The sequence below is a fragment of the Cavia porcellus genome, unplaced genomic scaffold, assembly GCF_034190915.1.
Source record: "Cavia porcellus strain 051 isolate PalLab524CR breed Dunkin Hartley unplaced genomic scaffold, mCavPor4.1 scaffold_24, whole genome shotgun sequence".
Classification (NCBI taxonomy): Eukaryota; Metazoa; Chordata; class Mammalia; order Rodentia; family Caviidae; genus Cavia; species Cavia porcellus.
In genome coordinates this window covers 36,514,457-36,529,022 of record NW_026947507.1, presented here as the reverse complement: position 1 = coordinate 36,529,022, position 14,566 = coordinate 36,514,457, and the positions used below count along the sequence as shown (strand labels likewise).

The following is a 14,566-nucleotide window of genomic DNA, read 5'->3' as shown; positions in this document are numbered from 1 at the left end:
GGGAGGTGGATACTTCAGAACCCCATGTGTCTCCAAATCGGGTGTGGCCCTGCCAGCTTCTACAAGACCAGCTCGATGCCCTTCGCCAAGTCCTCACCTTCCAGAGCGTGCCCCACAATTAGCCTCTTATCCACAGAAAAAAGGATTTTTCAGAGGAGCTGTTGCCAGCCTTTGCTCATCCCCACCATGACTTATAATTATGCACAGTGATGCGTCTGTGTGTCTGTCTCCCATGAGAGCTGGAGAGAACCGTGCAGGCAGGACCTCGTCATCATGAATGTAAACCACTGCGCAGGGTCCAGAGATGATGCAGGTTCAGCCACAGACATGTGCCAAGCAGGTCCCTTGCTGAAGATCTGTGTCCCCAGCACACAGGTCTGGCCAGTATCTGGGGCTCTGTACACAGAGGAACAGCTGAAGATGTGAGCCCCATCCAAGCTGGGTTGCAAAATTTTAGGGGGTGTCAGAGGCTAAACTAGGAACCCGGGGTAAATTCCCCAGATGTCACAACCAGTACTGCTATCAAATTATCCCCATAACTTAGGATAATGTATGTGTGGTCACGGCTCCAGAGAAACAGTCTCCTTTCTTCACATACCTTTCTCCTTTCACAGGAAATGACAATAATAGAGACAGAGGACAACATACCAGAAACCTCAGGCTTGACATTCCAAGGATGTCACACCAAAGGGAGCCATGAGAAGACTCTAGCCTCCAAGACCCACTCGCTAAATTGCAGCTAGATGACTTACATGATTTAGTTTTTTTCCTTTTGTTGCAGCAGGGGAGGGGTGTCTTCAAGTTTTCAGGAATGACAGGAACCTCCCATTATAGCCAAGTTCTCAGACGGACTAAAACCCCCTCAGGCGTGCGATTTAAGCCAAAGCTGCCCATCAGAAAAGTTCCCAAAAGTGACAGGAGATTGGCACGGGGTGACAGCATGCAGGAGCCTCAGTGGGTAAAAGCAACAGGCTCCTTATGCCAGAAAGCCCCTCCCACCACTGCACTGTCAGCACTGCTGGTGGCTGGGGACAGGCAGGTCAGGTGGGATCCTTGCCTTCAAGGCAGCTATAGTCTAGTAGGGAGAGAAAAAGGAAACCAAATATTTCTCAGCACCAAGAAGTGAAAGCAGAAGATGCCATGAGGAGGACCATCCAGGAACCTAACTGCTGAAGGTGACACCATAGCCGGGACCTGAGGCTAAGGAGGTAAGGCACGGAAAGCACAAGGCACAGAGGGACTCAGCAGGGGTGTGAACTGGCCTGGAGGCTGGCATCTCTGAGCCACTGAGTATCAAAAGGGAGGCTAGGATGTGGCGTAAGGACCTGGGGCCCTTACTGAGCTCTGGACACTGAGCACATGAGCTATTTTACTCTCGATGCCGTTTCTGTTTGGCGCTGACCTTGGCTGTGCATTCGGGAAAGGAAGACAGGAGATGGTTCCTCACTATGACATTTCCAGGGCACACAATCCCCTCTGCAGGCCATGGGGAGACACTTCAGGGAGCCTCCCCAGTGTCCCCTCTGTCCCCTCCTAAACTGTTCCCTTGAAAGGCGTGGCCGACCCCATCTGTGCCACTGGTAGCACTGGAAGACCTTTGGCCATGCGGCCTGACCCCTGGATGACTCAGCTTCCTGGTGGTGAATTTGTGAAAGGTCCTGGCAGGAAGGAGGCCGAGAGCTATAAACAGGGCCTTCCAGAAGCATCTGCCACAATCTCCCCTTGGTTCCAGGGCGGGGCTGTGGCCACTGGAATCGCCTGAATGAAGGATTTGTAGTTTCGAAGTGTTGCTTTCAAGTGTTGTTTCAAGTAGATGAAATAAATTATCGTTTCTAGGCAGGCACTTTAGAAATCAGGGACAAACAAGGCCCCACATGGGACCTGGGTAGCTGGCTCCTCTCCCTGCCCTTGCCCCAGAATCCACCCCAAGGGTCTTCCCAGCTTCCTCTTGAAAAGTCTGAGGGGTCTACACTTTCCATGCAAAGTCAAAACAGAGTTCCCAAAAGTTACACTGCCCCATGGAATAAGGAGTGGAGATTTGAGGCCAGAAACTTCTGTTGAGATCACTTGTTTGATCCTGCCATTTTGCAGACAGATGCTGAGGCTCAGGGCTAGTGATGTGTCTCTCGTAGGACTGCTCTTCTGTGGGTCTAGGGTCAGCTCAAGCCAATGAGGATTTACCTAAAAGGCAGCTACACCCGAGAAGACACAGAAAGACCCACTTTTGCCTTTTGTTTCCTCCTTTTGCTTCCTGCCTTCCTTCACCATCAAGCAACCACTTGAGTGCTGGCTGCATGGGGGTCGAGTGCTTCCCGGTCCCTTCAATGCTGGCTACTCTGAGACCACAAATCTGTTTTCAATTTCAAGCAGCTTCTGGTAAAAGCTCAGCTTTGTAGCAACAATTGGTTTTCAGAGACTGAGAGAGACTTTCAAGAGCTTTCTTATGATTGGGTCACCAGAAAATACAAAGATCCTTGAGGCTGGAACATAGGAATGCTCACCAAGGTCAGGTCAAGCGTCACTGTCACGGAGGACCCTCGCCAAAGTCTGCGAAGGGACAGTGCTAGTCCAAGGGTAAAGGGAACCTGCCATGCTCCACAGCTGCAGTGAATCCACAATAGCAGACTGCAGTTTCAACCTCTCCAGCTCCTCGTGAAACTTCAAAGATTTTGTTGGGAGGCACAGAAGTAGCAAAGTTCCTCCAATGTGGAAATACATATGCACTGTTATTTACATTGTTTCTGCAGTTAAAAAGTCATTTCTGGATTGATATTCTTGAAGCACCAAGATCTAACCGTAAATTTTCAGTGATTTTCAAAGTAATTTGAGGAGGGGGGTGGTTTGTGGTCCTGTTTAGGTAGTCCAGGTTGGCCTCGAACTTACAGCTTGATCCTCCTGCCTCAACCTCCCAAATGCTGAGATTATAGGCGTGCACCACCATTTCTAGCCCAAAGCAAATGAATTTACTACCTTTCCCTTTCTGGACTGTATAAACTAGTGTGCTGCCCAAGAAGCCAAGGTTCAAGGAAACTAGTGTTTAAGCATGATTCCATCACTGCCTCACCTACTTGTTAGGTCTGAGCCCTTTCACAGGAAACCTTCTCCTTCTGGAGAATGACTCCATGGGCTCTGCCTCAGGACCAAGTCCTGGCTTCATCCAGGCATGGCTGTCACCTGCCCAGTCTCTTTCAAGGCTCTCTCTTCACCCTACCAAGTGTGACCTGGGTTAGTAAAGGTCACTCGGGCAAACCCTAAACCTCCACGCACACATGACCATGTTTAATTTTTAGCTGCCTATCTGGATGCTGGTCCAGCTGACATTTGCTGCTCCTGCCCCCCATTAATTAAGAACCAATTACGAGCAGAAGTGGCTCTCACAGGACAGCATGCCCCCTTGCTTCTTTTGTTCCCACCCTCCTCAGCCCTTAGGTGAAAATTTCTACCTGGGGAGGAGGCTGGCTTCCTGGCAAATCACCACCCCATCCTCAAAGGGAAAAAGGCAACTGGGAACACGGAGAGGGAGGAGGAGAAGGAGCCTGGAGATCCCAAACCACCAACACGTTCCCAGCTTGGCTCCAGGTAGAAACCCCAAAATCAGAGCCTCAGGGGTACAGGCTTCCTGAAGGCAGCCAGGCCACGACCCACACTGACCTCCTTAGCCTTAGTGACTCCAATGCCCTGTTCTAACATCCTTGTCTCCCGGGGCTAGACACAGACACTGGGATGTCATGGTTCTCCCCAGAAGCCATTCTCAACTTTCCCCATAGGGTCCAGGTCCCAAGAGGACAGCTCGTCACCCTTACAGGACCCTTCCTTCATAACACCTTCTAACCCACACAGGGAGACACCTGCGCTATATCAAGGCCCTGGTCTCCTGCCAGCCCCAGTCCAAAACCACTACAGTCAGCAGTGATGACAGGGACCGAGTTGATCTTCACAAATCCCCTGAGAGTCTTTCCAGGTAGGGACATCACTGTGAATCAGCAAGGTAACCCTGTCAAGCCAGCAGCCAGCAAACACGGCCAGCGACAGTGACTAAGGAAAGCGCCCTGGACCACTTGGTTAGACACACCCAGTAGGCATGCTCTCTCCTTTGTAAGGACCCTGCCGCCTCCCGGTCTGACTCCTTGGATCTGATCATCTTGCTGGCCACCCCGCAACTCTGCCCCAGACTCTGGGCAGCTGGGCACCCCCAGGAGCCACTTGCCCTTGTTAGAGAAGCAGCATCCAGCAACCAAGCAGCCCCATGAGTCAGAAGCCAAGCCTGGAGAGCCACGCAAGCCGCCCCACGCCCATCTGACGCAAGGCCGGCCTGGTAAGGTAAAGCACCGGCAAAACCTCCAATCTGGGTGCTGTGGGGAAAGTAGGGCCAGAGGGAACCAAGACCCAGGCACGGATGTCCACACAGAAAAACAAGCAAGCACAGAAAGCACACACAGCACAAAGCAAGGTGAGAAAGAACCCAGATGTCATCGAAAGCACAAAGTCTCATCTCAGGGCCACAGTTAGTCAGCACTGCTCCCTGTGGCCCCCTCCTCATGACATCCCCAGACTCATCTGCTGGGGCTCCAAGGGACAGGCTCTCTCAAAAACTAAGAATGAACATATAAAATGCTAATTCCACAGATGCCCTGCCCCAGCAGCCCCAGGGCACCCTGCTGCTGTCCCCAAAGGCCAGCTGATCCTTCTGAGCATTCTCTGATGTCACGCCCCTTCCTGGGTCACTGAGTGAAGAGGGGATGATGATAGACAGCTGTCCTTGTCCCCACACAACAGATGGGAGACACTGTGTTAGGGAAGTCAGATGCCCACGGCCACACGCAGCCACAGGAAATTCTGCAGTGGTCCAACCTGGACAAGAAACATAATGACCCAGCACCTGCACAGTTTCATACTTTTTAAACTATGTTCCCCAAAAATCTAGCTTTTGTTTGTTTGTTTGCTTGCTTGCTTGATTTTTCTGAGACGCAGTTAGTAGACCTGAAAGGCAGGAGGGGAAGGCAGAATTTCTCTTCTTAGTTTCAAATGAAAGCACCGTACTCTAATAGCCTAAGGTACTATGACACAGCACCCTTTCCAAAAGGTTGCTGTTCGGAAAGGTATGCTGTGATAGAGACTGGGATCCTCAGACCAGTCCAAATGTGAACCCCTATATTTGGTGCAACTGTGACTGCTGAAACAAGAAGGGACCACAAAAGCCGCAATTTGCTGCAGAGAAAGAAGCCAGACAGAGTCAAACATATTCTACAGCAGGAACCCTCTGTTATGTTCAATCTTTCACCTTCCTTCCTGGAAGATTTGACTGAAGAACTCCTAACCATACACTGAAGCCCTGGATTCCATGCCATACTTTCAAGACACCACAATTTCCTGCTGGCCCACCCTAGACTCTGTTCCCTCAAGAATGAAGCTGAGGGCCCTAGGATGAAACCTAGTCTTTTCCTATTCATCTCACAGAGCCACCTCAGGGACATCCCTGTCACTAATACCAGCATCTGAGCCCAGGACGCCACCTGCTTCCTCCTGCCTGAAGCCCTCCCTCGCTCCCACCACCCCAGCTCTGCTGTCGTAGAGTGAGGTTGTATGTCTGGGCCACGTTTCTTTCTGAAGCTCAGTTTCCTCATCTGTGAACATGAGTCACTACATGGCATTTCCAGCCAGTAAAGGGGAACTAACTGGATCAAATAAGTGACAGAGTAGAAGTCAAAACATTACAAAACTACTACAGATACACAATTGCAACAGCAACGGACAAACAGATCCGGGAATTCAGTAATATACTTTCAGAAATAATATAATAGGAGGTACGATTAGTGTGTGCTCACCATGTGCCTGGATTTTCGTTTTCTTTTGTTTTTTTCCTCTTTGTGTTTGTGTGTGTGTGTGTGTATGTTTGGGGGGGGTTGTTTGTTTTATTTTTTTTAGAGTATTGCGGGTTGAACACAGGGCCTTTGCACTGAGCTACATTCCCAGGCTTTTTTTTTTTTTAATTAAGGTCTTACTAAGTCATTGGGTTCCATAGCCTGAACTTGTGATCCTCCTGCCTCAGCCTCCCAGAGAGCTGAGATTACAGGTATGCAGCACCTCACTCAAGGAGGTGCTTAACAATTCTTAACACTCCAAGAGAACCACCTCCATTACAATGGCACTTTGGTTCACAAACTTAATTCTTCCAATGATTCTGGTTGCAGAATGGAAATAATGAAGTTCATGAACCGGGTCCCCCTGCAGCTCTCATGAGGATGCCCTGCATTGGATCCTGCTATTCCTACTGTGCAGATGAAAAGTAAGGTGCCAAGAGGTTTCTGCCGCCACCAGGGAAGTCTGGCTCCCGCGCCTGTGCTAGAACCTGGCCAGCTCCAATCATTAACCACGCCACCTCTGATACAATGTGTTCCGTGGACTGAGGTTTGCACAAGTTATTCACAAACTTCAGCTCAGGTCCTGCTGTTCAGGAAGAGAAACCCAGCCCAGGGAAATGACTTACCCAGGGTTTCCAAGGTAGTCAACGCAGGAGCAGGACTTGCATACAGGAGGGCTGTCCTCTGGTTGGTGGCCTTTCCAGAGGCTCCACCCACAGTTAAGTCTGACCTGCACATACCTTTTTAAAAACCTCTGCCCACAGCAGCATCTCCAAAGGGCCCTTCTTGGTGACACCAGGAAAGGGAAATACAGTGAGACGCAGGGTCAAGAGCTTCTGCCAGCAGTGACCAACAGTGGACACAGCCAGGCAGGCAGACCCCGGGCCCCGTAGCTTTTGGGGTCTCTGGCTGACTGTGTCCAGCACACCAGGAGCCCAGCAAGGCAAAGGAAGTCCTCTCTTGGTAACACCCAACTCAGTCCCTCCACTTGACCCACAGGGCCAGACATTTCCTAAGCCTGTTACGCAACTCTCCCTTCAGGGAGGCGGCTGCTGGGATTTCTCCCTATTTCCACATGTTTCTGGTTTGCTCTGAAGAAAGCACCAGTGTGAAACCTTGACACCTCAGTGGCCAGACAAGGACCCCGATGACCTGTCTGGGACGAGGAGCAGGGTGGAGGGTGCTCCCAGAAGCACCTCTGTAAGCCAGTATGAGCTTCCAGGCTGACTAAGGAGCCAGGATCAGCACCTCTGCAGAAAAGGAACCCATTCACAAAGGCCAGCAAAGTACCCGGATGCTGCTGCCCTGCAGGCTGAGACCTTCAGACCACAGAAGCCTGGCCCACCACAGCCTGGACAACCCAGTCCTTGTCTGTTAGCCCAGGTGACAGCAGTGTCCCCCATCCACAGTTTTAGCTACCTGTGCTCCACTGTGAACCAAAAATACTAAATGGGAAATTCCAGAAAAAGTCCACAAATTTCAAATAACTTTATTACCAAATAGTGTTACTTAAAATTGTTCTATTGTATGATTAGTTGGTCATCTCTTATCAGGCTTACTTTTTGTGGGGGAAGTGTTTGTTAGTTTTCATTTTGTTGCTCAATACATAATCCAGGCTGGTCTGGAATTCAAAGCAATCTTCCTGGCTCAGCCTCCTGAGTGCTGGGGTTACAGGCATATGCTACCACACCCACCTTGCCATATCTAATTTATAAGTTAAATTTTACCACATGTATCTTATACAAGGAAAAACACAGTGTGTATACAGGATTTGTCTTTATCTGGGCTATTGAGCCCTGCTGGAACTATAAAGACAGGCAATTCTTTGCCTTCAAGGCAGCGAGCCCTGTTGCCTAAGCGCAGGGCCTAATTATAGGGACCATGCCTGCTTTGAGAATGGGGGCCAGGAATTCTTATTTTTGTAGACTGGTGTCCAGTACAAGGCCTGGCCAAGAGGGCGCTCAGTAAATATGGAATGAAACAAGCAGCTAAATGAAGGCATCACCTCATCAGGACAGTCGCTGCTTGCTGGGCCTTCCTGCAAAACAGAAGGCCAAGCACAAGAGCTCAGGTGGTCTCTTTCATGCCTAAGACCATTATGGATTAATAATAATGCAAAATAGATGAAATAAAAACTAGCATCTGCGCAGCAGTAGGCTTTCATGCTTCTTGTTTCCTTTGCTTTTGTTTGCAGGATAGGTTTTTGTGTATCTCTTTAAAACAGCCATGGCTGCATGCCTTGACCCTGGTATTCAGAGTACTTCTATGTACCACACTCTGGCCACAGAAGTCCAGCCACACACACGAGTCCGGCTGTCTGCGGGAAGATCACTGGGGAAAGGCCAACAGATATGACCTGCAGAAAGCCCCACTGTTCCTTTGCTGCCTGCATGCCCTGCTAACCAGAGAGCATGCACTGGACTTCCAGGGCCAATGGGCCAGTCTTACTTCCTATGCTTCAATGACAGGATCCCACTTTGATGCAAAAGACCATGACCTGGCACCTGCAGGCTGCTTTCCACACTAAAAACTATGCTCCCTGCAAACCTGGCCATGGCGTCTAACAAAACATAATTGGCAGACCAGGAATCTGGCACACTCTGAGGCCAGAGTATGCAGGATCAGCAATGAGCAGTTTGCAAAAGGAACCACAATAATTCATTCACCAAAATACTTAATCTGCACTGACTATGTACAGCACGTTCTTTCTATCATTGAGAATACAGGAGGGAAAAGTTAAAAAAAAAACCTGCCCACTCTGAGCCTACATTCTAATGAGGGGAGAGGATCATACTGTAAGTACAAATGAAAAATAAGTCAATGAGTCAACGATAGTGTGTGTGCGAAAGGAATAAATGCTACAGAAGAAAACAAAGCAGGAACAGGCAACAGGAAAGTGCAGGGGGGACAGGGGAGCACAGACTCACTTAGACTCTGGTGGTCAAGGCAGACTCTGAGGACAAGGACCAGTCTGACTTTCCCTGAGCCAAGGCAGGGGGAAGAGAGAAGAAAATAAAGCCAAGACTTGTCACAGAAGCAGAGAGGGACAGGTTTGTCCATGTACACTGGCAGGGGCTAGAGTACAGAAGTTACCTCAGGGGGCTGGGGGAGCTCCTTGGGAAGGACAGGGGTGAAGGCAGCCCCTGGGGAAGGGCAGGAGGTCTGCTCTGGATATACTCAATCCAGAGGTGCTGTAGGTGCACAAGTGACCGTGTTAGCAAGGCACCTGCAGACACAGCTCCCTAGGGATCTGGGACCTGAGATGGGGATCTGGTAGTTATTGGGACCCAGGTGGAAAGTGAGCTGCGTACTGGGGAAGAGAGTGGGGTGAAGGGGGATCTCTGAGGATGCAGGAGGTAGCCAAGGGACTGAGGAGAAGCCAGACCTACTGAAGGAAAGCCAGAAGCAAGGAGAAGGGCTGAGCCCCTCTGGCTCACCCACGGGGCCAGGCCCAGTACAGTGGAGGTGACCAAGATCACTAGCAGTGTCCCTGGGGTTTTAGGATGAGAGTGGTGCAAAGCAGAAGGGAGAGGGGTGACAGATGAGGACACAGAAATCAAGCATCAACAGTGCTTTGATAACAGTGGTTATTTTAAGGGAAAAAAACCAGAGCTACAAGAGTCTGCTTACAGGAGGAAGCAGGTGGCCCTCGGCAGATGGGGGGCCCAGGTGAGATGTCTGGGAGAAGCCTGGGTACTTATTTAAGAAGAGACTGGGTAGGACCCACAGAAACACTCTTGAGAAGCAGCAAATGAGGGAGGGGCTGGAGACACTGGAAGTGCGCAGCCCTGGAAAATGGTGACAAAGATGACTACCACTGCCACCATTTACTAAGAGTTTATGCACCAGGAACGGCAGCAAGAGTTTCCACCACCTCATTTCACTGTTTTACTGAGACTCCAAGAAGGTCCTGGTGCTAATGTTCCCACTGTGCGGAGATGGAACCTGAACCCACAAGGGTCAAGCCCTGCATCCCAGGGGAGCACCAGGACTCCAACCCAGGTGTGTCTGTGTGGTTCACACGCATTCACTGGCCACCCCGACTCACTGTAGAGGGACAAAGCATACCTGCTCCTTTGCAATGAGCTGAAAGGGCAGTGACAAGAAGAAGGAGTTTGCTTGGGCTCCTGGTTTCTCTGTGAACCAGGAAGGGAGACTCCGTGCTGGGGCAGAAAGCAGTAGATGGCTGGGCCAGTCTGAAGCAGCCATCAAGGAGGACAGAAGCAGCATAGGTGTCCCAGGGAAACCAACAGAGGCAGTGTGGCAACTGCTCTGAAGGCCTCGGCTGCCCCACATTCTACTATAATACCAAGGTCAAGGTAGGCCAGTATTGGAAGCAGCAAAGGCAAACAGACAGAGGACCGAAGGCAGCTACAATAACAGACCCTGGAGGCCAGACTATGAAGAGTCTGGATCCAAGATTTCAGGGGTGAGAGCCAGACATAGTGGTGTACCTTTGTAATCCCAGAACTTTGGGAGGCTGAGGCAGGAGGATCACAAGTTGGACCCCAACCTAGGCATTTAAGTGACTTAGTGAGACCCTATCTCAAAATTTAAAAAATTTTTTTTTAATTTTAAACAGAGTTTGGCAATGTAGCTCAGGAGGAGGGGCAGCATTAACCAGACCCACAGGGCTCTGTGGTGGAGAAGCAGCCTGTGCCAAATGTCAAAGTCCTCAGAGATGTGGGGTAGTGACTGTAACCACAAGGTGAGCACAAGTAGGAGACGGAGGAGGAAAAAGAAGAAGCGAATAGATTCCTGGAGAATATTCACCAGGCATCAGGTACTGTCCCAAGCATAGCAGCCTCCAGCCCCAGGGGAGTAGTGCACTGTCTCCACAGACAGAAGCTGGGCGCAGGGAAGTTAAGACGCTTGCCCGACATCACAGGCAGGTGCGAAGTGGGGTCCAGTCCTGGGCAGTCAGAGACAAAGGTCCACACTTATATAGTCAGGGGGAGCTGGACTCCATCAGGACAGGAGGAAGAAGAAGCAGCGGCCAACAAGGAGAAAATGTTCGAGTGACTTCCATAATGGCCACTGGACAAAGAGAGAAGGAAGAAGTAACAGAGAGTAAGGTCAGGGAAAAAGAAAGCAGGAAGAAAATCAGTATCCCCGCCCTACAGATATGGAAATCAAAGCCAAGTGTCCTCTGCACAGAAGGTAAGCCACACGCTGGCATACGGAACCTGAGGGGGACAAATGTAGTCAGGAGGAGCATATAGGAGGTTCACAGTTCAATAAGGAGAAAGTGACCGGGTCACCTGCCTCGAGAATCTTAGCTGGAGGCAGAGGCAGAGCAACAACTTGGCCTTCCGAAGGGCAGGCCACTGGCGGGTGTGTCCCCTGAGGAGGAAAGGCTGAGCGCTAGGAGGACAGGAAAAGTGCCAGGAAGCGCTAGGGAGCCCGGGTGACTGCAGCAGGCTTGGTGAGAAGCAGGTGCAGCAGGGGAGCGGGCAGAAGCAACTGCCAGAAGGTGCCGAAAGATCAAGACCTAAATCAAGGAAAGGAGGGTCCCAAGTCCAGAGACGGATCACTGCTCCAAAGAGCAGATGGAACAAAACCCTGCTGGATGACAAGGCCACAGGTGCCAGGCACCCCCAGACTCCCTCCCACATGACACACTTCTCCCCCCACACACACCCGTTGTGCAGTTTAGGCAATGCGGTCTGTTAAACCCCCAAAACCGCTCCATATCAAAAGGGCTTTTACAAATAAATTTAATATTAATTAAAATTAAGGGCTCACCATAGTCCTGGGAGTCACCCTCCACTCTTGAGCCCTAGCCTGTCCCTCACCCATCTAAATGGATATGGGGATGGCGTGTGGTGTGTTGTGATAGGGCACTGGGGCTGGACATGGGACTCAGGGGTTCAGTGTGGTCTGGGGGACACAGGATGAAGATCAGGGCTGCCGTGCAAGAAGATCTCTCTTTTTTTTTTTTTTTTTTTTTTTTGTCTTTTTCCTTTTTATCGGTACCAGGGATCGAACTTGCAAGGCAGGCGCTTATGCCGCTGAGCTAAATTCCCCGCCCCTAAGATCTCTTTTTTCACTCCATAACCCAACTTTTCAGTAAAGGACAGAAAAAAGGGTTGAGACAGATCAAGGCAAGGAGACAAGGGAGGGGAAGACAAGGAAAGAGAAAAGTCACCATGATTTTGTTCCAGGAACTAGAGCAATTTGGGATTTCACGCCCTCTTGGGGCTGGCTGAATGGTGTCCTCTGTACTGTACTTTGTTTCCAGAGTTGAGGTGGGTGGGCGGGGATCTGGCAACTGTTGGCAACCTGGCACCCTTCCTCCTAGCCTGCCTGTAAGGGGGTGGGAGGGGCTGGAGGGAAGAACAGAGTGGTAAGCCGCCCTGCCACCTGCCTTGCCCACCCAGAGCTGCCTGGAGCTCCGCGGGGCTGGCTGTGGACATCCACGGGGGCCCCCCAACCCAACTAGCAGTTCAGAGGCTTGGCAGCCACTGACACCCAAGGCCAGGGCCTCGAGCTTGGCAGTGAGCATGTTCCACTGCGGCCGGGCTGGGAAGAAGGGCTCATCCTGGGAGAGCTAAAGGGCAGGGCTTCCCGGACAGGCTGGCTGGGCAGAAGAAGGGCTGTGAAAGGGTAAGCGGAAGTTCCCCTGCTTCAAATCTTTCCTGTTTCCTTTTGCCCCTGCTTTCACCACAGCAGACTCCGCATGGTCTGCAAGCAGTATGCCTAATCTAGTTGGAATTTCCTCCTCCACCCACCTGGCATGCCTCCCCACAACCGTGAGCACTCCTGACCCCACCAGGGGTTTTCTCGTCTCTACCCCAAAGGCTGGTCTGGGTCTCCACCACGCCACTTGCCACTTTGGAACACAGGTTAGAGGCTCCTGGAAGCTGCTGCCACATCCCAGGTGCAGAGGAGGCGGTCATGTCTCATACGGTAGAGAGACTGCTAGCTGGCCCTCTGCCACCCTCCATACTCCTGGCCATGCCAAAGGTGCCAGCAGCCTGGCCCCTTACACGTGAATGAACATTCATGTACACTACTACATGTGGAACTGAGAGAAAGGAAGACAGGAAGGCACAGGAAAACTGCCACAGCCTCCAGGCAGAGGCGCATTTCACACCACCGCCAGGGAAACACACACAACCCAGACAGAACTGCAGTAGCCCAGTGTCCCTCGGCACATGCCATGCCGGTCCCCATTTTATACGCCTGCCAATCTCTCTTAAAGCATTGAGCCCACAAATGGGTCACGATCTACAATTTGAGAAACACTGGTTATTAAGTGACACTGGGAAGTAAGAGGATCTCATGAAAAAGCAACTTCAACACTATAACTGTAAGCATTATAACTTCAACATTATACTGTAACAACCCTGCCTTTCTGCATTCAGGCCCACAGAACCAAAGAGCTCAGCCGACTTGGGGCTGAAAGGGACCAGTGCTGGTTTCCACGCACATACCTCCTGGCATAGGCAAACTGCAAGAAATAGGCTGGCTCCACGCGCTCATGTAACAATTACAAGACCAAAGTGGAAATACATGCTTTCGCAAGCAAACTTCCTTTTCCTTCCAAGATACAATTTACATTGATTTGGTCTCCATTGTAATAATTATTTTCAAGTTTCAAGTAGCATGAAAGGACAACAGATGTTCTGTGTGTATAGAGAGGAAGATGGGCTAAAGGTGTGGAGAAATCTTGACCTGGTACACAGTGCCTATTGATAGTGACTTTAAAACTAAGGGACATATGGCGAGGTGTGGTGGTACACAGGTATGGTTAGGTACACAGGAGGCTGAGGCAGGAGGACTACCACAAGTTAGAGACCAGCCTGGGCTCCGTAGTGAGTTCAAGGGCAGCCTGAATCATATAGAGAGATACTTAAATAACAAAAACAAAACAAACAAAAAGACCTCACCAAAAAAAAAAAAAAAACTTAAAGCACAAAATAGTATCTGAGGCATACAGCAAGTAAGGGTGAACAATCTAAGCCAGGTCTCCTGACTCAATTACTCATCATTTGCATCATCCAAAATATTTAAGAGGAGCACAGCTATGGTCTCATGGAATAAAGCATTTCTATCACTGAGGCAGGGATGCATCCCCGCCACCTCATGATTGGCACAGATACCTCATGATTGGCACAGATACTGAGTAGATCTCAGTACTCAGCTGCTGACTCCCTGGGGTCACACACAACCTTTACCAGTGCCACTTAATTTCCAGGACTGGTCTCTGCACGTGATGAGTTATGTCCATGACGGTGCCATGTAACAATCAGTACTCAGATTATTTCCTGCACCTCTCAATCCCTTGCCATTCACCATCCTGGAACGACAGCTCTCTCACAAGTAAACCCCAGAAGGTTACTCTCTGCTTGTGTCTCTGCTGAAAACTTGACAGAAAAATCTTTGCTATCCCTTCCAAGAAAACTGCAGGAGAAAACAGAGGCGCTTTACAACCAACCCCGCACACTTAAAGAATAGCAGAGCCCCTAAAGGCTTAATGGAGTTCTAGTAAAAAAAAAAACCCAGAACTAGAACTTACTGGCTAGCTAAGCTGATTTCTCATTTTATTGACAGCTCCTTAAGATAAATGAATTACTTATGACCCAGCCATATCTGCTCCTCCTACCTCACACACCATGCTACTGCATCCACAGGTGGAAACTGTTTCAGAAGGCAATACTAAGTAACAGTGAGGTCTGAAGCCAAACATACCAATGTCTACA

At 50.2% G+C, this 14,566-nt stretch overlaps 1 protein-coding gene across 2 annotated transcripts in view; it reads right to left on the bottom strand.

Moving 5' to 3' along the window:
* Nucleotides 1-14,566, bottom strand: part of Slc25a37 (solute carrier family 25 member 37) — a 40,200-nt gene that overhangs the window by 23,591 nt on the left and 2,043 nt on the right. Inside the window, exon 1 of one of the 2 annotated variants that reach the window (XM_023561450.2) lies at nt 6,488-6,750. The exons of the other annotated variant lie outside the window; for it this stretch is intronic. The gene's annotated coding sequence lies outside the window, so the exon portion shown is untranslated. Of the gene's footprint in view, nt 1-6,487; nt 6,751-14,566 lie in introns of those variants that run through there. 2 annotated transcript variants of the gene reach the window in all.